At 46.5% G+C, this 19,847-nt stretch overlaps 11 non-coding genes across 11 annotated transcripts; all 11 read left to right on the top strand.

Annotated features, from left to right (window-relative positions):
• Positions 1-7,535: 7,535 nt before the first annotated feature.
• TRNAS-UGA (transfer RNA serine (anticodon UGA)) lies at positions 7,536-7,617 on the top strand. Its single transcript has one exon. It is a non-coding gene; the product is annotated as a tRNA-Ser (tRNA).
• Positions 7,618-8,784: 1,167 nt separating this feature from the next.
• TRNAS-UGA (transfer RNA serine (anticodon UGA)) lies at positions 8,785-8,866 on the top strand. The gene has a single exon. It is a non-coding gene; the product is annotated as a tRNA-Ser (tRNA).
• Positions 8,867-9,410: 544 nt separating this feature from the next.
• Positions 9,411-9,492, top strand: TRNAS-UGA (transfer RNA serine (anticodon UGA)). Its single transcript has one exon. It is a non-coding gene; the product is annotated as a tRNA-Ser (tRNA).
• Positions 9,493-10,035: 543 nt separating this feature from the next.
• On the top strand, positions 10,036-10,117 carry TRNAS-UGA (transfer RNA serine (anticodon UGA)). Its single transcript has one exon. It is a non-coding gene; the product is annotated as a tRNA-Ser (tRNA).
• Positions 10,118-11,908: 1,791 nt separating this feature from the next.
• TRNAS-UGA (transfer RNA serine (anticodon UGA)) lies at positions 11,909-11,990 on the top strand. The gene has a single exon. It is a non-coding gene; the product is annotated as a tRNA-Ser (tRNA).
• Positions 11,991-12,536: 546 nt separating this feature from the next.
• TRNAS-UGA (transfer RNA serine (anticodon UGA)) lies at positions 12,537-12,618 on the top strand. Its single transcript has one exon. It is a non-coding gene; the product is annotated as a tRNA-Ser (tRNA).
• Positions 12,619-13,784: 1,166 nt separating this feature from the next.
• Positions 13,785-13,866, top strand: TRNAS-UGA (transfer RNA serine (anticodon UGA)). Its single transcript has one exon. It is a non-coding gene; the product is annotated as a tRNA-Ser (tRNA).
• A 543-nt stretch (positions 13,867-14,409) lies between these two features.
• Positions 14,410-14,491, top strand: TRNAS-UGA (transfer RNA serine (anticodon UGA)). The gene has a single exon. It is a non-coding gene; the product is annotated as a tRNA-Ser (tRNA).
• A 1,793-nt stretch (positions 14,492-16,284) lies between these two features.
• Positions 16,285-16,365, top strand: TRNAS-UGA (transfer RNA serine (anticodon UGA)). Its single transcript has one exon. It is a non-coding gene; the product is annotated as a tRNA-Ser (tRNA).
• Positions 16,366-16,908: 543 nt separating this feature from the next.
• Positions 16,909-16,990, top strand: TRNAS-UGA (transfer RNA serine (anticodon UGA)). The gene has a single exon. It is a non-coding gene; the product is annotated as a tRNA-Ser (tRNA).
• A 1,168-nt stretch (positions 16,991-18,158) lies between these two features.
• Positions 18,159-18,240, top strand: TRNAS-CGA (transfer RNA serine (anticodon CGA)). Its single transcript has one exon. It is a non-coding gene; the product is annotated as a tRNA-Ser (tRNA).
• The last annotated feature ends 1,607 nt before the right edge of the window (positions 18,241-19,847 follow it).

The following is a 19,847-nucleotide window of genomic DNA, read 5'->3' as shown; positions in this document are numbered from 1 at the left end:
CGATGGACTTGAAATCCAATGGGGTTTCCACGCGTAGGTTCGAATCCTGCTTGCAGCGTCATGAGATTTTGCATGAACACCATTTGCTTTAGTTAAGTAAATGTTCACTTCTTGTTACGCAATCCTCATCAAGTCACAGAGTTAAATGGCAAAAACTCAAACTAGATGTAAACATTGAAACTATTTCCACACCTAGGAAGTGTTTTAGAGAGCAGGTGGCTCGGAAGGGTTTGTGGAAAGGGGCGACCATTCGGTCCCCCCGCACGTATGGCAGAGTACCACGATCCCCCCGGGAAGCCATCTTGGGCGGGAGGCGAGCCTCGGCTGGTATGCCCGAAGCGGCGTAGCCGGGGCGCGCCTTTTTCCCGCCCTGGAGTGGGCTGGCCTAGACACGGACGCGGCCGGGCCACGCCCTCGGGGCAGGCCGGGGCGGGTTTACGCCCGCCCTGAAGACGGATATAAGGAGCAACAAGCCAAGGAAGCATCCTCTTGTTCCTGTGCTCTGAAAGCTGCACCACCTCGCTGCACGTGAGCTCGAGACGGAACGAAGAGCCAATTTTGAGCGTTGTAATCTTTCTTGTTTGTTTTTCAGATACTCTGTCGTGAGAATGCCTAAGAAGGTGGGAAAGCGAATGACTACCGACCAGATGCTGCGTGTTCTCATGAAGGAGGTGACCGACTTAAAGAAGCGAATGGCGGAGAAAGACGAGGAAGGGGGGCCGAAACGTCCTCTGGCAGGAACAGCTCCAGGAGGAAAAGGCAAGAGGCCCAGAAGGGGAGCAGCGGGGGGAGACACCCCAGTTCCCTGTACCCCACTCGAAACACCCACTCCTTTGCCTGAGGAAGGGAATCCGATTCCCGTAGTGGTCACCCCCGTGTCCGGGGAGGATATGCCGCCCGAGCTGGCAGCTCAATTAGCAGCGTGGTTGGGTAAAGGTAGCAAGGGCGCCACGGCTGACGACGCGCAGGTGTTGATGAGGCAGCTGCGGGAAACAAGGGAAGCGACGACGGCACCATCGCCATCAGTTTCAGTCCCAGATACAGCTTCCGGTTCAGGTAAGCGGCCATTGCCAATTGCGAGGGATGAGTCGGCACCCTCTCGGAGGGAAAAATTGGGTCAGCATGTCCCTCTGGCTATTAAAGAGAAGATATGGGCAGGGGAATATATAAACATCTTCTCGTTGCTTACCGACCATTATGAAATGGAGCATGTTAAGAGCCAGAAAGAGCTCATGCATCCAAGTGTTTGGCGCGCAAAGATGGCCGCCTTTAAGGTAAATGAAAACATTGGTAATTGGGGCTAGGCGTGGGGGGTTTTTACATCCATTTTGGGTGAACGTAGGCCCGAATTGCTGCCCGAATTGCCGATTTATCAGTCACGGATCATGGGGTACTCGGTATCTCACGAGGGCAATCATTGGTTTTGTTACGACAATATTTTCAGAAAAGCGAAAGAGCATGATAAAAACTTAACTTGGGATTGTTATGATTCTGTGTCCTGGTCCAAAATGGAGGACTCTGGTATGTTGAAGGTGCCATTGGTGGGAAGTAACGTGGGTGAATCCTCCCGCCAATATGCGGGGACGCCCTTTCGATCAGGTACGAGTAACGACAATCACTCGAGGCCAGCCGGCAACGCTAATAAAAGGGGGGTTTGTTGGAACTTTAACAGGGGGAAATGTACTAGGCACCAGGGGTCATGCAAATTTAGGCACGAATGTGGGGTGTGTGGGCAATCATCCCATCCTGAGTCCATGTGCAGAGCCAAAACGGGTGATAACGGGGGTAGAGGAGGCGCCAAACAGGTCTGACATAGTCCGAGGGGCGCCTTTACCTACCCCGATTGATACCATGGCAATGATTCCTTGGCTCAGCGAATACCCGGATCACGCTTCCGCTGGGGTGTTGCGCAACAGATTTTCATATGGTTTCCGCATCCCTGTGGGAGAGTTTCAGGGTATACCACAATGTAAAAACCAGATATCGGTCTTACAGCATACGACCGTAGTACAAGAAAAGATCGGGAAGGAGGTGGCTCGAGGTCGAGTCGCCGGTCCATTTAATGTGCCGCCAGTTGCTAACTTTGTTTGTTCCCCTTTAGGGGTGGTCCCCAAGAAGGACCCGGGGGAGTTTCGGCTGATACATAATTTATCAGCCCCACGTGGTCTTTCAGTAAACGACGCTATAGACCCGGAAGTGTGTTCGGTGCGGTACGCATCCTTCGATGAGGCCGTAGCCATTTTGAATCGCCTGGGGCCCGGTGCGCTGATGGCAAAATCTGATATCGAGTCAGCGTTCCGGTTGCTCCCGGTACATCCAGACGATCAGCGTCTCCTTGGTTTCATGTTTCAGGGTCATTATTACATGGATAGGTGTATGCCGATGGGGTGCTCTATATCTTGTGCCTATTTTGAAAAGTTCAGTTGCTTCCTGCAATGGGTCTTCACGAGGAAAACGGGGTTTCAACGTGTGATGCATTATCTCGATGATTTCTTGTTTCTGGGGGCAGCCGGGGATCCCGAATGTGGACAGGCTTTGACTGCATTTTGTGTGTTGATGAATCAGTTTGGCGTGCCATTGGCACCAGGTAAGACTGTGGGTCCCGCGACTTGCCTCGAGTTTCTGGGGATCGAGCTTGATTCCGAGGAGGGTTGTTTTCGTCTACCAAGGGACAAAGTGTTAAGATTCAGGACATCCCTGCAAATGTGTTTAAGTGAGTCTAAGGTTAGGCTACATCAATTACAGCAAGTGGTGGGACAGTTGAATTTTGCCCTAAGAGTTATGCCGATGGCCCGCCCCTTTTCTCGCTCGATCGCTCAAGCCATGGTCGGCCTGAAGGAGGGTCACCATCGCACGAGGCTATCGGCAGAGGTTCGCCAGGACATGCGCATTTGGTTGGCATTTCTGGCGGGTTTCAATGGCCGAATTGTCTGGAACAAACCGGCCGTGTCCTCCGAGGAGTTGGGGCTGTGGACGGATTCGGCAGGGAGCATTGGTTTTGGCGCCATATTCGGCACTCAGTGGTCGGCACAAAAATGGCCGTCATGGTGGCATGAGAGTGGTCTGACAAGTAACATTGCTTTCCTTGAACTTTTTCCCATTCTGGTGGCCCTGAGAACTTGGCCCGAGGGGTTCAGAGATCACTCTGTGGTATTCTGGTCTGATAACATGACCGTTGTTGAGTGTATCAATAGCCAGGCAGCACGATGCAAATGGATTCTGAGATTGCTCAAGGAAATTGTGTTATTATGTATGCAATTGAATGTAGTATTTAGGGCAAGACATGTCCCGGGGGTGATGAACCAGGCGGCTGATGCGCTTTCTCGTTTTCGTATATGCAGGCCTTCTGGGGTTTTCTGCCCACAGCGGACCCGGTGGCAGCACCCTTTCCCGAAGCTCTCTGGTCTCTCGGTGCCCCGAACTACAGAACCTTGTGGGAGAGAGTTTAGCACCCAGGACGAGGAAGGCATATGAAGGGGCGTTCCGTTCCTATTGGGCCTTTTTGGGGGCAGCTAAAGGGGAGCTTTGGGGCCAGGAGGAGTTGGTAGTGAAATTCCTGCTGTCTTTACGTCATGCAGGCAAATCAGTGGCTACGGCCCAGAGGCATCGGGCCGCCATTTCCTTTGTGGCTAGGGCTCATGGGATCCAGGACCCGACAGCGTCTTTCGTTGTGCAGAAAGCGCTACGTGGGTGGCAACGCCTTGAGGGTCGCAGAGTAGATGATAGGCGCCCGATAGGTCTGGATAGGTTGGCTTTGTTGTTGTCTGTACTTCCTGCAACATGTTCATCCCAGTATGAAGCAGTATTATTCCGAGCTGCTTTTGTGCTAGCATTCCATGGGGCTATGCGGGTGAGCGAATTAGTGGCAAGGAACAAGCAGGATACCAGGGGGGGACTGTGCCGAGAACACGTCCAAGTCAGGGGGGAGACGATGACTGTCTCATTTGTCAAGTCCAAGACTGATCAGGGTTCAATGGGGGCCTGCATAATGATACGCAGGATCCCCGGGTCCCCCATGTGCCCGGTGAGTTGTGTAGAGGAGTATTTAGCACAGAGGGTGGCATCATGGGGGAGGACCTTGTTGAGACACGCTGACGCCACCCCACTGACGAGGTTTCAGTTTCAGCGGGTGCTTGCGATGTCAATTACGGCTGCGGGCTTGAACCCGAGTGAGTTTGGGACCCATTCCTTTCGGATAGGGGCTGCTACAGAGGCTACGGCCAGGGGTCTGAATGTTGAACAGATTAAACGTGTGGGGCGTTGGTCCTCTAATTGTTATAAGAGGTATGTGCGGTTGCACATGTTGTGAAGCTGTAACGATGTACTCACGCTTCTTGTTTTTGTTTGGTTTCAGTTGCGCAAGCTTACGAGGCGGGGCGGACTATGCAGTCGACCCAACACCGGGCCAGCGGTCATACTTCACCGGCTGTGAAAAAGGAGGTGTGGGTCGTGGGCCACTCATACGTGAGGCGAGCCGCGGACGTATTCAAAGCAGGTGACATGAATCACGTGGCTGGGGAATACGGGTACAGTGTGTCCTTCTACGGAAAGGGCGGACTCTGTATTGACCAATTTCAATCATTTTTTGAGGGTTTGCTAGGGCGGACGAGGTCACCGCCGTCTATAGTCATAGTTCATCTTGGGGGCAATGATTTGGTCACCACTGGTAGACGACTTCTTCTTGAGGCGATGCTTTCCACTGTAAGTTGGTTAGCGAGGAGAGTTCCAGGGTGCACAATCGCATGGTCCCATATGATCCCACGAAAAGTATGGCGGAGGGCTAATTCTGTTTCTGCTCTGAATCATTCAGTAAGGAAAATTAATAACAAAGTGAGTAGATTGCTCCGTTCCAATACACTGCATTCTATTTCGCATGGTTGTATTACTGGTGACAGTATGTATATGGGGGATGGTGTTCATTTGTCCCGGGTGGGGAACGAGTTACTCATAGGTGACTTGATAGCTTGGCTAAAGACTTTAAGACATGACCTTTAGGTAGGAGTGTTGTGGGGGGTCCGGATAGCCGGTCAACTATCCGGCCTGTGGCGGTAAGGTCATGATCGGTGAGCACTAATTGAAAGATCCCTATGAGTGGGCGTCACCCATTACGGATGGGAGCGCTCGAAGGAGGTGGCCATTGGCCCCTCAACGGGGAAGGCGGTCCCTTCTAAGGATGGGACGCTGAAAGGAAAGGAAAGGCGGTCAAGGCCCCTTCCTGGGTAGGGGGGGCTACAGCCCCCTCCCGGAGAATTTCCCGGGGCCAGGACATCTGCGACGGCAGATGTTGTAAGTTGTGTGGGGTTTGGGGGGGGGTCTACGCTACCTTCTAGATTCCTCACACGAGTCCTCGGACGACCTTTAAGTGGCGTCGAGTTTATTGGGGCCCCCGTCAAGTCAAGGGAAATTGGTAGTTGCACTCGAGGTACACCTCTGTGCGGTCGCCCCTCACAAGTGAGGGGGATATTTCTGGTTAGGGATCTTGACACCGGTTACGACCTTGCCGTTGGCCCTTAAACGTTAGGATGTACAATTTCAAAATTTGAAGTTAGATGTTTTGCAGGATGTTAGTTCGGCTAGGAGAACCTTTGTATTAGAGAATATGTTAAGGTTAGCCAAACATCGCAATGTGGTAATGAAATTGTACATAATATGAAACTGTTATTTTAATGTTTTAATTTTGTTTCATATTTTAATAAATACGGCCGGGAGGGTCACTCCCTCCCGTTTTCCAAAAGTTCAGAACTGTTTCCGGTTTCCCATCCTTGGGGATTGTGTTGAGAGGGGGTGGCGGGTATCTCGGCCATATGGAAAGGGGCGACCATTCGGTCCCCCCGCACGTATGGCAGAGTACCACGATCCCCCCGGGAAGCCATCTTGGGCGGGAGGCGAGCCTCGGCTGGTATGCCCGAAGCGGCGTAGCCGGGGCGCGCCTTTTTCCCGCCCTGGAGTGGGCTGGCCTAGACACGGACGCGGCCGGGCCACGCCCTCGGGGCAGGCCGGGGCGGGTTTACGCCCGCCCTGAAGACGGATATAAGGAGCAACAAGCCAAGGAAGCATCCTCTTGTTCCTGTGCTCTGAAAGCTGCACCACCTCGCTGCACGTGAGCTCGAGGCGGAACGAAGAGCCAATTTTGACCCACCCACCAGCCCCTGAAGACAGCAAGTAGTTTTGAATAAAGTTTGATGTGTTAATGCTTTTATTTACAGGTTGGATTATATCGTGATAACCTTGAATATGCAATAAAGAAATGGTCTATTTGTGGTATGTTTTCACATAAAGTAATCTTGCTCTAGTGTTGATCAGTAGCATGTCTTAATAAAATTGTGGTTTTTGAATGTCTTTTAAGTAATTTAGTCATTTAGTTCGAACTCATTTAGTTTAGAACTGTCGTATTTATTTTGGTCGGGCGGTAAGGTCATGATCGGTGAGCACTAATTGAAAGATCCCTATGAGTGGGCGTCACCCATTACGGATGGGAGCGCTCGAAGGAGGTGGCCATTGGCCCCTCAACGGGGAAGGCGGTCCCTTCTAAGGATGGGACGCCGAAAGGAAAGGAAAGGCGGTCAAGGCCCCTTCCTGGGTAGGGGGGGCTACAGCCCCCTCCCGGAGAATTTCCCGGGGCCGGGACATCTGCGACGTCAGATGTGGTAAGTTGTGTGGGGTTTGGGGGGGGGTCTACGCTACCTTCTAGATTCCTCACACGAGTCCTCGGACGACCTTTAAGTGGCGTCGAGTTTATTGGGGCCCCCGTCAAGTCAAGGGAAATTGGTAGTTGCACTCGAGGTACACCTCTGTGCGGTCGCCCCTCACAAGTGAGGGGGATATTTCTGGTTAGGGATCTTGACACCGGTTACGACCTTGCCGTTGGCCCTTAAACGTTAGGATGTACAATTTCAAAATTTCAAGTTAGATGTTTTGCAGGATGTTAGTTCGGCTAGGAGAACCTTTGTATTAGAGAATATGTTAAGGTTAGCCAAACATCGCAATGTGGTAATGAAATTGTACATAATATGAAACTGTTATTTTAATGTTTTAATTTTGTTTCATATTTTAATAAATACGGCCGGGAGGGTCACTCCCTCCCGTTTTCCAAAAGTTCAGAACTGTTTCCGGTTTCCCATCCTTGGGGATTGTGTTGAGAGGGGGTGGCGGGTATCTCGGCCATATAGTCTGGACCTATCCTGCCTGATCTAGACAAGTTACGAAAAGAGTAATTTTCTTTTATGAAGCGTGTCTTGTTTAGGCTTTTCGACTCTTTCTGAGTACAATTAAGGGCCCGTTGCCACCGCCGTAATATAGGGAAACATGGGTAGAAATGTGCAGAGATTGATTACCGCTCATCTGTGCCCTGTCACTCACTTTGTGTGATGCGTATTGCTATTTTTATTAATTGTATGAAAGTATGCGAAATAAGTGAGGACAACAGGGCACTGCTGGTACGTGCCCCGTCCTTCTGTTACTTTATTTTTTATGTCTCGGCCTGACGTGAGTAGTGCATGGCTCGTATTCGACAACTGTGACATCATACTCACGCAGCTGCGATGGCCGAGTGGTTAAGGCGTTGGACTTGAAATCCAATGGGGTTTCCCCGTGTTGGTTCGAATCCTGCTTGCAGCGTCATGAGATTTTGCATGAACACCATTTGGTTTAGTTAAGTAATTGTTCTCTTCTTGTTACGCAATCCTCATCAAGTCACAGAGTTAAATGGCAAAAACTCAAACTAGATGTAAACATTGAAACTATTTCCACACCTAGGAAGTGTTTTAGAGAGCAAGTGGCTCGGAAGGGTTTGTAGTCTGGACCTATCCTGCCTGATCTAGACAAGTTACGAAAAGAGTAATTTTTTTTATGAAGCGTGTCTTGTTTAGGCTTTTGGACTCTTTCTGAGTACAATTAAGGGCCCGTTGCTACCGCCGTAATATAGGGAAACGAGAGTAGAAATGTGCAGAGATTGATTACCGCTCATCTGTGCCCTGTCACTCACTTTGTGTGATGCGTATTGCTATTTTTATTAATTGTATGAAAGTATGCGAAATAAGTGAGGACAACAGGGCACTGCTGGTACGTGCCCCGTCCTTCTGTTACTTTACTTTTTAGGTCTCGGCCTGACATGAGTAGCGCATGGCTCGTATACGACAACAGTGACATCATACTCATGCAGCTGCGATGGCTGAGTGGTTAAGGTGTTGGACTTGAAATCCAATGGGGTTTCCCCGTGTAGGTTCGAATCCTGTTTGCAGCGTCATGAAATTTTGCATGAACACCATTTGGTTTAGTTAAGTAAATGTTCACTTCTCGTTACGCAATCCTCATCAAGTCACAGAGTTAAACTGCAAAAACTCAAACTAGATGTAAACATTGAGACAATTTCCACACCCAGGAAGTGTTTTAGAGAGCAGGTGGCTCAGAAGGGTTCGTAGGCTGGACCTGTCCTGCCTGATCTAGACAAGTCATGAAAAGAGTACTTTTTTTATGAAGCGTGTCTTGTTTAAGCTTTTGGACTCTTTCTGAGTACACTTAAGGGCCCGTTGCCACCGCCGTAATATAGGGATACGAGGATAGAAATGTGCAGTGATTGATTACCGCTCATCTGTGCCCTGTCACTCACTTTGAGTGATGCGTATTGCTATTTTTATTAATTGTATGAAAGTATGCAAAATAAGTTAGGACAACAGGGCACTGCTGGTACGTGCCCCGTCCTTCTGTTACTTTATTTTTTATGTCGCGGCCTGACATGAGTAGTGCATGGCTCGTATACGACAACTATGACATCATACTCACGCAGCTGCGATGGCCGAGTGGTTAAGGCGTTGGACTTGAAATCTAATGGGGTTTCCCCGCGTAGGTTCAAATCCTGCTTGCAGCGTCGTGAGATTTTGCATGAACACCATTTGGTTTAGTTAAGTAAACGTTCACTTCTTGTTACGCAATCCTCATCAAGTCACAGAGTTAAACAGCAAAAACTCAAACTAGATGTAAACATTGAGACAATTTCCACACCCAGGAAGTGTTTAAGAGAGCAGGTGCCTCGGAAGGGTTCGTAGTCTGGACCTGTCCTGCATGATCTAGACAAGTCACGAAAAGAGTAATTATTTTTTTATGAAGCGTGTCTTGTTTAGGCTTTTGGACTCTTTCTTAGTACACTTGAGGGCCCGTTACCACCGCCGTAATATAGGGAAAAGAGGGTAGAAATGCGCAGTGATTGATTACCGCTCATCTGTGCCCTGACCCTCACTTTGAGTGATGCTTGTTGCTATTTTTATTAATTGTATGAAAGCATTCAAAATAAGTGGGGGATACAGGGCACTGCTGGTACCTGCCCCGTCCTGTCGTTACTTTAATTTTTAGGTCTAGGCCTGACGTGAGCAGCGTATGGCTCTATACGACAACAGTGACATCATACTCATGCAGCTGCGATGGCCGAGTGGTTAAGGCGTTGGACTTGAAATCCAATGGGGTTTCCCTGCGCAGGTTCGAATCCTGCTTGCAGCGTAGTGTGATTTTGCATAAACACCGTTTGGTTTAGTTAAGGAAATGTTCACTTCTCGTTACGCAATCCTCATCAAGTCACAGAGTTAAATGGCAAAAACTCAAACTAGATGTAAACATTGATACTATTGCCACACCTAGGAAGTGTTTTAGAGAGCAGGTGGCTCGGAAGGGTTTGTAGTCTGGACCTATCCTGCCTGATCTAGACAAGTTACGAAAAGAGTAATTTTTTTTATGAAGCGTGTCTTGTTTAGGCTTTTGGACTCTTTCTGAGTACAATTAAGGGCCCGTTGCCACCGCCGTAATATAGGGAAACGTGGGTAGAAATGTGCAGTGATTGATTACCGCTCATCTGTGCCCTGTCGCTCACTTTGAGTGATGCGTATTGCTATTTTTATTAATTGTATGAAAGTATGCGAAATAAGTGAGGACAACAGGGCACTGCTGGTACGTGCCCCGTCCTTCCGTTACTTTATTTTTTAGGTCTCGGCCTGACATAAGTAGCGCATGGCTCGTATACGACAACAGTGACATCATACTCATGCAGCTGCGATTGCCGAGTGGTTAAGGCGTTGGATTTGAAATCCAATGGGGTTTCCCCGCGTAGGTTCGAATCCTGCTTGCAGCGTCATGAGATTTTGCATGAACACCATTTGGTTTAGTTAAGTAAATGTTCACTTCTTGTTACGCAATCCTCATCAAGTCACAGATTTAAATGGCAAAAACTCAAACTAGATGTAAACTTTGAAATTATTTCCACACCTAGGAAGTGTTTTAGAGAGCAGGTGGCTCGGAAGGGTTTGTAGTCTGGACCTATCCTGCCTGATCTAGACAAGTTACGAAAAGAGTAATTTTTTTATGAAGCGTGTCCTGTTTAGGCTTTTGGACTCTTTCTGAGTACAATTAAGGGCCCGTTGCCACCGCCGTAATATAGGGAAACGAGAGTAGAAATGGGCAGTGACTGATTACCGCTCATCTGTGCCCTGTCACTCATTTTGAGTGATGCATATTGCTATTTTTATTAATTGTATGAAAGTATGCGAAATAAGTGAGGACAACAGGGCACTGCTGGTATGTGCCCCGTCCTTCCGTTACTTTATTTATTAGGTCTCCACCTGACATGAGTAGCGCATGGCTCGTATACGGCAACAGTGAAATCATACTCACGCAGCTGCAATGGCCGAGTGGTTAAGGCTTTGGACTTGAAATCCAATGGGGTTTCCCCGCGTAGTTTTGAATCCTGCTTGCAGCGGGATGAGATTTTGCATGAACACCATTCGGTTTAGTTAAGTAAATGTCCACTTCTCATTACGCAATCCTCATCAAGTCACAGAGTTAAACTGCAAAAACTCAAACTAGATGTAAACATTGAGACAATTTCTACACCCAGGAAGTGTTTTAGAGAGCAGGTGGCTCGGAAGGGTTCGTAGTCTGGACCTGTCGTGCCTGATCTAGACAAGTCATGAAAAGAGTACTTTTTTTATGAAGCGTGTCTTGTTTAAGCTTTTGGACTCCTTCTGAGTACACTTAAGGGCCCGTTGCCACCGCCGTAATATAGGGAAACGAGGATAGAAATGTGCAGTGATTGATTACCGCTCATCTGTGCCCTGTCACTCATTTTGAGTGATGCATATTGCTATTTTTATTAATTGTATGAAAGTATGCAAAATAAGTGAGGACAACAGGGCACTGCTGGTATGTGCCCCGTCCTTCCGTTACTTTATTTATTAGGTCTCCACCTGACATGAGTAGCGCATGGCTCCTATACGACAACTGTGACATCATACTCACGCAGTTGCGATGGCTGAGTGGTTAAGGCGTTGGACTTGAAATCCAATGGGGTGTCCCCGCGTAGGTTCGAATCCTGCTTGCAGCGGCATGAGATTTTGCATGAACACCATTTGGTTTAGTTAAGAAAATGTTCACTTCTCATTACGCAATCCTCATCAAGTCACAGAGTTAAACTGCAAAAACTCAAACTAGATGTAAACATTGAGACAATTTCTACACCCAGGAAGTGTTTTAGAGAGTAGGTGGCTTGGAAGGGTTCGTAGTCTGGACCTGTCCTGCCTGATCTAGACAAGTCATGAAAAAGAGTACTTTTTTTATGAAGCGTGTCTTGTTTAAACTTTTGGACTCTTTCTGAGTACACTTAAGGGCCCGTTGCCACCACCGTAATATAGGGATACGAGGATAGAAATGTGCAGTGATTGATTACCGCTCATCTGTGCCCTGTCACTCACTTTGAGTGATGCGTATTGCTATTTTTATTAGTTGTATGAAAGTATGCAAAATAAGTGAGGACAACAGGGCACTGCTGGTACATGCCCCGTCCTTCAGTTACTTTATTTTTTATGTCGCGGCCTGACGTGAGTAGTGCATGGCTCGTATACGACAACTGTGACATCATACTCACGCAGCTGCGATGGCCGAGTGGTTAAGGCGTTGGACTTGAAATCCAATGGGGTTTCCCCGCGTAGGTTCGAATCCTGCTTGCAGCGTCGTGAGATTTTGCATGAACACCATTTGGTTTAGTTAAGTAAATGTTCACTTCTTGTTACGCAATCCTCATCAAGTCACAGAGTTAAACTGCAAAAACTCAAACTAGATGTAAACATTGAGACAATTTCCACACCCAGGAAGTGTTTTAGAGAGCAGGTGCCTCGGAAGGGTTCGTAGTCTGGACCTGTCCTGCATGATCTAGACAAGTCACGAAAATAGTAATTATTTTTTTTATGAAGCGTGTCTTGTTTAGGCTTTTGGACTCTTTCTTAGTACACTTAAGGGCCCGTTACCACCGCCGTAATATAGGGAAAAGAGGGTAGAAATGCACAGTGATTGATTACCGCTCATCTGTGCCCTGACCCTCACTTTGAGTGATGCTTGTTGCTATTTTTATTAATTGTATGAAAGCATTCAAAATATTTGGGGGATACAGGGCACTGCTGGTGCGTGCCCCGTCCTGCCGTTACTTTAATTTTTAGGTCTCGGCCTGACGTGAGCAGCGTATGGCTCGTATACGACAACAGTGACATCATACTCATGCAGCTGCGATGGCCGAGTGGTTAAGGCGTTGGACTTGAAATCCAATGGGGTTTCCCTGCGCAGGTTCGAATCCTGCTTGCAGCGTAGTATGATTTTGCATGAACACCATTTGGTTTAGTTAAGGAAATGTTCACTTCTCGTTACGCAATCCTCATCAAGTCACAGAGTTAAATGGCAAAAACTCAAACTAGATGTAAACATTGAAACTATTTCCACACCTAGGAAGTGTTTTAGAGAGCAGGTGGCTCGGAAGGGTTTGTAGTCTGGACCTATCCTGCCTGATCTAGACAAGTTACGAAAAGAGTAATTTTTTTATGAAGCGTGTCTTGTTTAGGCTTTTGGACTCTTTCTGAGTACAATTAAGGGCCCGTTGCCACCGCCGTAATATAGGGAAACAAGGTTAGAAATGTGCAGTGATTGATTACCGCTCATCTGTGCCCTGTCACTCATTTTGAGTGATGCATATTGCTATTTTTATTAATTGTATGAAAGTATGCGAAATAAGTAGGAACAACAGGGCACTGCTGGTATGTGCCCCGTCCTACCGTTACTTTATTTATTAGGTCTCCACCTGACATGAGTAGCGCATGGTACGTATACGACAACAGTGACATCATACTCACGCAGCTGCGATGGCCGATTGGTTAAGGCGTTGGACTTGAAATCCAATGGGGTTTCCCTGCGTAGGTTCGAATCCTGTTTGCAGCGGCATGAGATTTTGCATGAACACCATTTGGTTTACTTAAGTAAATGTTCACTTCTCATTACGCAATCCTCATCAAGTCACAGAGTTAAACTGCAAAAACTCAAACTAGATGTAAACATTGAGACAATTTCTACACCCAGGAAGTGTTTTAGAGAGTAGGTGGCTCGGAAGGGTTCGTAGTCTGGACCTGTCCTGCCTGATCTAGACAAGTCATGAAAAGAGTACTTTTTTTATGAAGCGTGTCTTGTTTAAGCTTTTGGACTCTTTCTGAGTACACTTAAGGGCCCGTTGCCACCACCGTAATATAGGGATACGAGGATAGAAATGTGCAGTGATTGATAACCGCTCATCTGTGCCCTGTCACTCACTTTGAGTGATGCGTATTGCTATTTTTATTAATTGTATGAAAGTATGCAAAATAGGTGAGGACAACAGGGCACTGCTGGTACGTGCCCCGTCCTTCTGTTACTTTATTTTTTATGTCGCGGCCTGACGTGAGTAATGCATGGCTCGTATACGACAACTGTGACATCATACTCACGCAGCTGCGATGGCCGAGTGGTTAAGGCGTTGGACTTGAAATCCAATGGGGTTTCCCCGCGTAGGTTCGAATCCTGCTTGCAGCGTAGTGTGATTTTGCATTAACACCATTTGGTTTAGTTAAGGAAATGTTTACTTCTCGTTACGCAATCCTCATCAAGTCACAGAGTTAAATGGCAATAACTCAAACTAGATGTAAACATTGAAACTATTTCCACACCCAGGAAGTGTTTTAGAGAGCAGGTGGCTCGGAAGGGTTTGTAGTCTGGACCTATCCTGCCTGATCTAGACAAGTTACGAAAAGAGAAATTTTTTTTATGAAGCGTGTCTTGTTTAGGCTTTTGGACTCTTTCTGAGTACAATTAAGGGCCCGTTGCCACCGCCGTAATATAGGGAAACGAGGGTAGAAATGTGCAGTGATTGATTACCGCTCATCTGTGCCCTGTCACTCACTTTGAGTGATGCGTATTGCTATTTTTATTAATTGTATGAAAGTATGCAAAATAAGTGAGGACAACAGGGCACTGCTGGTACGTGCCCCGTCTTTCCGTTACTTTATTTTTTAGGTCTCGGCCTGACATAAGTAGCGCATGGCTCGTATACGACAACAGTGACATCATACTCATGCAGCTGCGATGGCCGAGTGGTTAAGGCGTTGGACTTGAAATCCAATGGGGTTTCCCTGCGTAGGTTTGAATCCTGCTTGCAGCGTCATGAGATTTTGCATGAACACCATTTGGTTTAGTTAAGTAAATGTTCACTTCTTGTTACGCAATCCTCATCAAGTTACAGAGTTAAATGGCAAAAATTCAAACTAGATGTAAACATTGACACTATTTCCACACCTAGGAAGTGTTTTAGAGAGCAGGTGGTTCGGAAGGGTTTGTAGTCTGGACCTATTCTGCCTGATCTAGACAAGTTACGAAAAGAGTAATTTTTTTTATGAAGCGTGTCTTGTTTAGGCTTTTTTACTCTTTCTGAGTACAATTAAGGGCCCGTTGCCACCGCCGTAATATAGGGAAACGAGAATAGAAATGTGCAGAGATTGATTACCGCTCATCTGTGCCCTGTCACTCACTTTGTGTGATGCGTATTGCTATTTTTATTAATTGTATGAAAGTATGCGAAATAAGTGAGGACAACAGGGCACTGCTGGTACGTGCCCCGTCCTTCTGTTACTTTACTTTTTAGGTCTCGGCCTGACATGAGTAGCGCATGGCTCGTATACGACAACAGTGACATCATACTCAGGCGGCTGCGAATGCTGAGTGGTTAAGGTGTTCGACATGAAATCCAATGGGGTTTCCCCGCGTAGGTTCGAATCCTGCTTGCAGCGTCATGAGATTTTGCATGAACACCATTTGGTTTAGTTAAGTAAATGTTCACTTCTCGTTACGCAATCCTCATCAAGTCACAGAGTTAAATGGCAAAATCTCAAACTAGATGTAAATATTGAGACAATTTCCACACCCAGGAAGTGTTTTAGAGAGCAGGTGGCTCGGAAGGGTTCGTAGTCTGGACCTGTCCTGCCTGATCTAGACAAGTCATGAAAAGAGTACTTTTTTTTATGAAGCGTGTCTTGTTTAAGCTTTTGGACTCTTTCTGAGTACACTTAAGGGCCCGTTGCAACCGCCGTAATATAGGGAAACGAGGATAGAAATGTGCAGTGATTGATTACCGCTCATCTGTGCCCTGTCACTCATTTTGAGTGATGCATATTGCTATTTTTATTAATTGTATGAAAGTATGCGAACTAAGTGAGGACAACAGGGCACTACTGGTATGTGCCCCGTCCTTCCGTTACTTTATTTTTTAGGTCTCCACCTGACATGAGTAGCGCATGGCTCGTATACGACAACAGTGATATCATACTCACGTATCTGCGATGGCCGAGTGGTTAAGGCGTTGGACTTGAAATCCAATGGGGTTTCCCCGCATAGGTTCAAATCCTGCTTGCAGCGGCATGAGATTTTGCATGAACACCATTTGGTTTAGTTAAGTAAATGTTCACTTCTCATTACGCAATCCTCATCAAGTCACAGAGTTAAACTGCAAAAACTCAAACTAGATGTAAACATTGAGACAATTTCCACACCCAGGAAGTGTTTTAGAGAGCAGGTGGCTCGGAAGGGTTCGTAGTCTGGACCTGTCCTGCCTGATCTAGACAAGTCATGAAAAGAGTACTTTTTTTTATGAAGCGTGTCTTGTTTAAGCTTTTGGACTCTTTCTGAGCACACTTAAGGGCCCTTTGCCACTGCCGTAATATAGGGATACGAGGATAGAAATGTGCAGTGATTGATTACCGCTCATCTGTGCCCTGTCACTCACTTTGAGTGATGCGTATTGCTATTTTTATTAATTGTATGAAAGCATGCAAAATAAGTGAGGACAACAGGGCACTGCTGGTACGTGCCCCGTCCTTCTGTTACTTTATTTTTTATGTCTCAGCCTGACTTGAGTAGTGCATGGCTTGTATTTGACAACTGTGACATCATACTCACGCAGCTGCGATGGCCAAGTGGTTAAGGCTTTGGACTTGAAATCCAATGGGGTTTCCCGCGTAGGTTCGAATCCTGCTTGCAGCATCATGAGATTTTGCATGAACACCATTTGGTTTAGTTAAGTAAATGTTCACTTCTTGTTACGCAATCCTCATCAAATCACAGAGTTAAATGGCAAAAACTCAAACTAGATGTAAACATTGAAACTATTTCCACACCTAGGAAGTGTTTTAGAGAGCAGGTGGCTCGGAAGGGTTTGTAGTCTGGACCTATCCTGCCTGATCTAGACAAGTTACGAAAAGAGTAATTTTTTTTATGAAGCGTGTCTTGTTTAGGCTTTTTGACTCTTTCTGAGTACAATTAAGGGCCCGTTGCCACCGCCGTAATATAGGGAAACGAGGGTAGAAATGTGCAGAGATTGATTACCGCTCATCTGTGCCCTGTCACTCACTTTGTTTGATGCGTATTGCTATTTTTATTAATTGTATGAAAGTATGCAAAATAAGTGAGGACAACAGGGCACTGCTGGTACGTGCCCCGTCCTTCTGTTACTTTACTTTTTAGGTCTCGGCCTGACATGAGTAGCGCATGGCTCGTATACGACAACAGTGACATCATACTCAGGCAGCTGCGATGGCTGAGTGGTTAAGGTGTTGGACTTGAAATCCAATGGGGTTTCCCCGCGTAGGTTCGAATCCTGCTTGCAGCGTCATGAGATTTTGCATGAACACCATTTGGTTTAGTTAAGTAAATGTTCACTTCTCGTTACGCAATCCTCATCAAGTCACAGAGTTAAATGGCAAAAACTCAAACTAGATGTAAACATTGAGACAATTTCCACACCCAGGAAGTGTTTTAGAGAGCAGGTGGCTCGGAAGGGTTCGTAGTCTGGACCTGTCCTGCCTGATCTAGACAAGTCATGAAAAGAGTACTTTTTTTTATGAAGCGTGTCTTGTTTAAGCTTTTGGACTCTTTCTGAGTACACTTAAGGGCCCGTTGCCACCGCCGTAATATAGGGAAACGAGGATAGAAATGTGCAGTGATTGATTACCGCTCATCTGTGCCCTGTCACTCATTTTGAGTGATGCATATTGCTATTTTTATTAATTGTATGAAAGTATGCGAAATAAGTGAGGACAACAGGGCACTACTGGTATGTGCCCCGTCCTTCCGTTACTTTATTTTTTAGGTCTCGGCCTGACATGAGTAGCGCATGGCTCGTATACGACAACAGTGACATCATACTCACGCAGCTGCGATGGCCGAGTGGTTAAGGCGTTGAACTTGAAATCCAATGGAGTTTCCCCGCATAGGTTCGAATCCTGCTTGCAGCGGCATGAGATTTTGCATGAACACCATTTGGTTTAGTTAAGTAAATGTTCACTTCTCATTACGCAATCCTCATCAAGTCACAGAGTTAAACTGCAAAAACTCAAACCAGATGTAAACATTGAGACAATTTCCACACCCAGGAAGTGTTTTAGAGAGCAGGTGGCTCGGAAGGGTTCGTAGTCTGGACCTGTCCTGCCTGATCTAGACAAGTCATGAAAAGAGTACTTTTTTTTATGAAGCGTGTCTTGTTTAAGCTTTTGGACTCTTTCTGAGTACACTTAAGGGCCCGTTGCCACTGCCGTAATATAGGGATACGAGGATAGAAATGTGCAGTGATTGATTACCGCTCATCTGTGCCCTGTCAATCACTTTGAGTGATGCGTATTGCTATTTTTATTAATTGTATGAAAGCATGCAAAATAAGTGAGGACAACAGGGCACTGCTGGTACGTGCCCCGTCCTTCTGTTACTTTATTTTTTATGTCTCGGCCTGACGTGAGTAGTGCATGTCTCTTATTCGACAACTGTGACATCATACTCACGCAGCTGCGATGGCCGAGTGGTTAAGGCGTTGGACTCGAAATCCAATGGGGTTTCCCCGCGTAGGTTCGAATCCTGCTTGCAGCGTCATGAGATTTTGCATGAACACCATTTGGTTTAGTTAAGTAAATGTTCACTTCTTGTTACGCAATCCTCATCAAGTCACAGAGTTAAATGGCAAAAACTCAAACTAGATGTAAACATTGAAACTATTTCCACACCTAGGAAGTGTTTTAGAGAGCAGGTGGCTCGGAAGGGTTTGTAGTCTGGACCTGTCCTGCCTGATCTAGACAAGTTACGAAAAGAGTAATTTTTTTTTATGAAGCGTGTCTTGTTTAGGCTTTTGGACTCTTTCTGAGTACAATTAAGGGCCCGTTGCCACCGCCGTAATATAGGGAAACGAGGGTAGAAATGTGCAGAGATTGATTACCGCTCATCTGTGCCCTGTCACTCATTTTGAGTGATGCATATTGCTATTTTTATTAATTGTATGAAAGTTTGCGAAATACGTGAGGACAACAGGGCACTGCTGGTATGTGCCCCGTCCTTCCGTTACTATATTTATTAGGTCTCCACCTGACATGAGTAGCGCATGGCTCGTATACGACAACAGTGACATCATACTCACGCAGCTGTGATGGCCGAGTGGTTAAGGCGTTGGACTTGAAATCCAATATGGTTTCCCCACGTATGTTCGAATCCTGCTTGCAGCGGCATGATATTTTGCATGAACACCATTTGGTTTAGTTAAGTAAATGTTCACTTCTCATTACGCAATCCTCATCAAGTCACAGAGTTAAACTGCAAAAACTCAAACTAGATGTAAACATTGAGACAATTTCTACACCCAGGAAGTGTTTTAGAGAGTAGGTGGCTCGGAAGGGTTCGTAGTCTGGACCTGTCCTGCCTGATCTAGACAAGTCATGAAAAGAGTACTTTTTTTTATGAAGCGTGTCTTGTTTAAGCTTTTGGACTCTTTCTGAGTACACTTAAGGGCCCGTTGCCACCGCCGTAATATAGGGATACGAGGATAGAAATGTGCAGTGATTGATTACCGCTCATCTGTGCCCTGTCACTCACTTTGAGTGATGCGTATTGCTATTTTTATTAATTGTATGAAAGTATGCAAAATAAGTGAGGACAACAGGGCACTGCTGGTACGTGCCCCATCCTCATCAAGTCACAGAGTTAAATGGCAAAAACTCAAACTAGATGTAAACATTGAAACTATTTCCACACCTAGGAAGTGTTTTAGAGAGCAGGTGGCTCGGAAGGGTTTGTAGTCTGGACCTATCCTGCCTGATCTAGACAAGTTACGAAAAGAGTAATTTTTTTTATGAAGCGTGTCTTGTTTAGGCTTTTGGACTCTTTCTGAGTACAATTAAGGGCCCGTTGCCACCGCCGTAATATAGGGAAACGAGGGTAGAAATGTGCAGTGATTAATTACCGCTCATCTGTGCCCTGTCACTCACTTTGAGTGATGCGTATCGCTATTTTTATTAATTGTATGAAAGTATGCGAAATAAGTGAGGACAACAGGGCACTGCTGGTACGTGCCCCGTCCTTCCGTTACTTTATTTTTCAGGTCTCGACCTGACATAAGTAGCGCATGGCTCGTATACGACAACAGTGACATCATACTCATGCAGCTGCGATGGCCGAGTGGTTAAGGCGTTGGACTTGCAATCCAATGG

Source organism: Lissotriton vulgaris, chromosome 11, assembly GCF_964263255.1.
Source record: "Lissotriton vulgaris chromosome 11, aLisVul1.2, whole genome shotgun sequence".
In the NCBI taxonomy this organism is placed as follows: Eukaryota; Metazoa; Chordata; class Amphibia; order Caudata; family Salamandridae; genus Lissotriton; species Lissotriton vulgaris.
The sequence above is the reverse complement of the archived record's forward strand: the minus strand, read 5'-3'. Positions and strand labels throughout refer to the sequence as shown.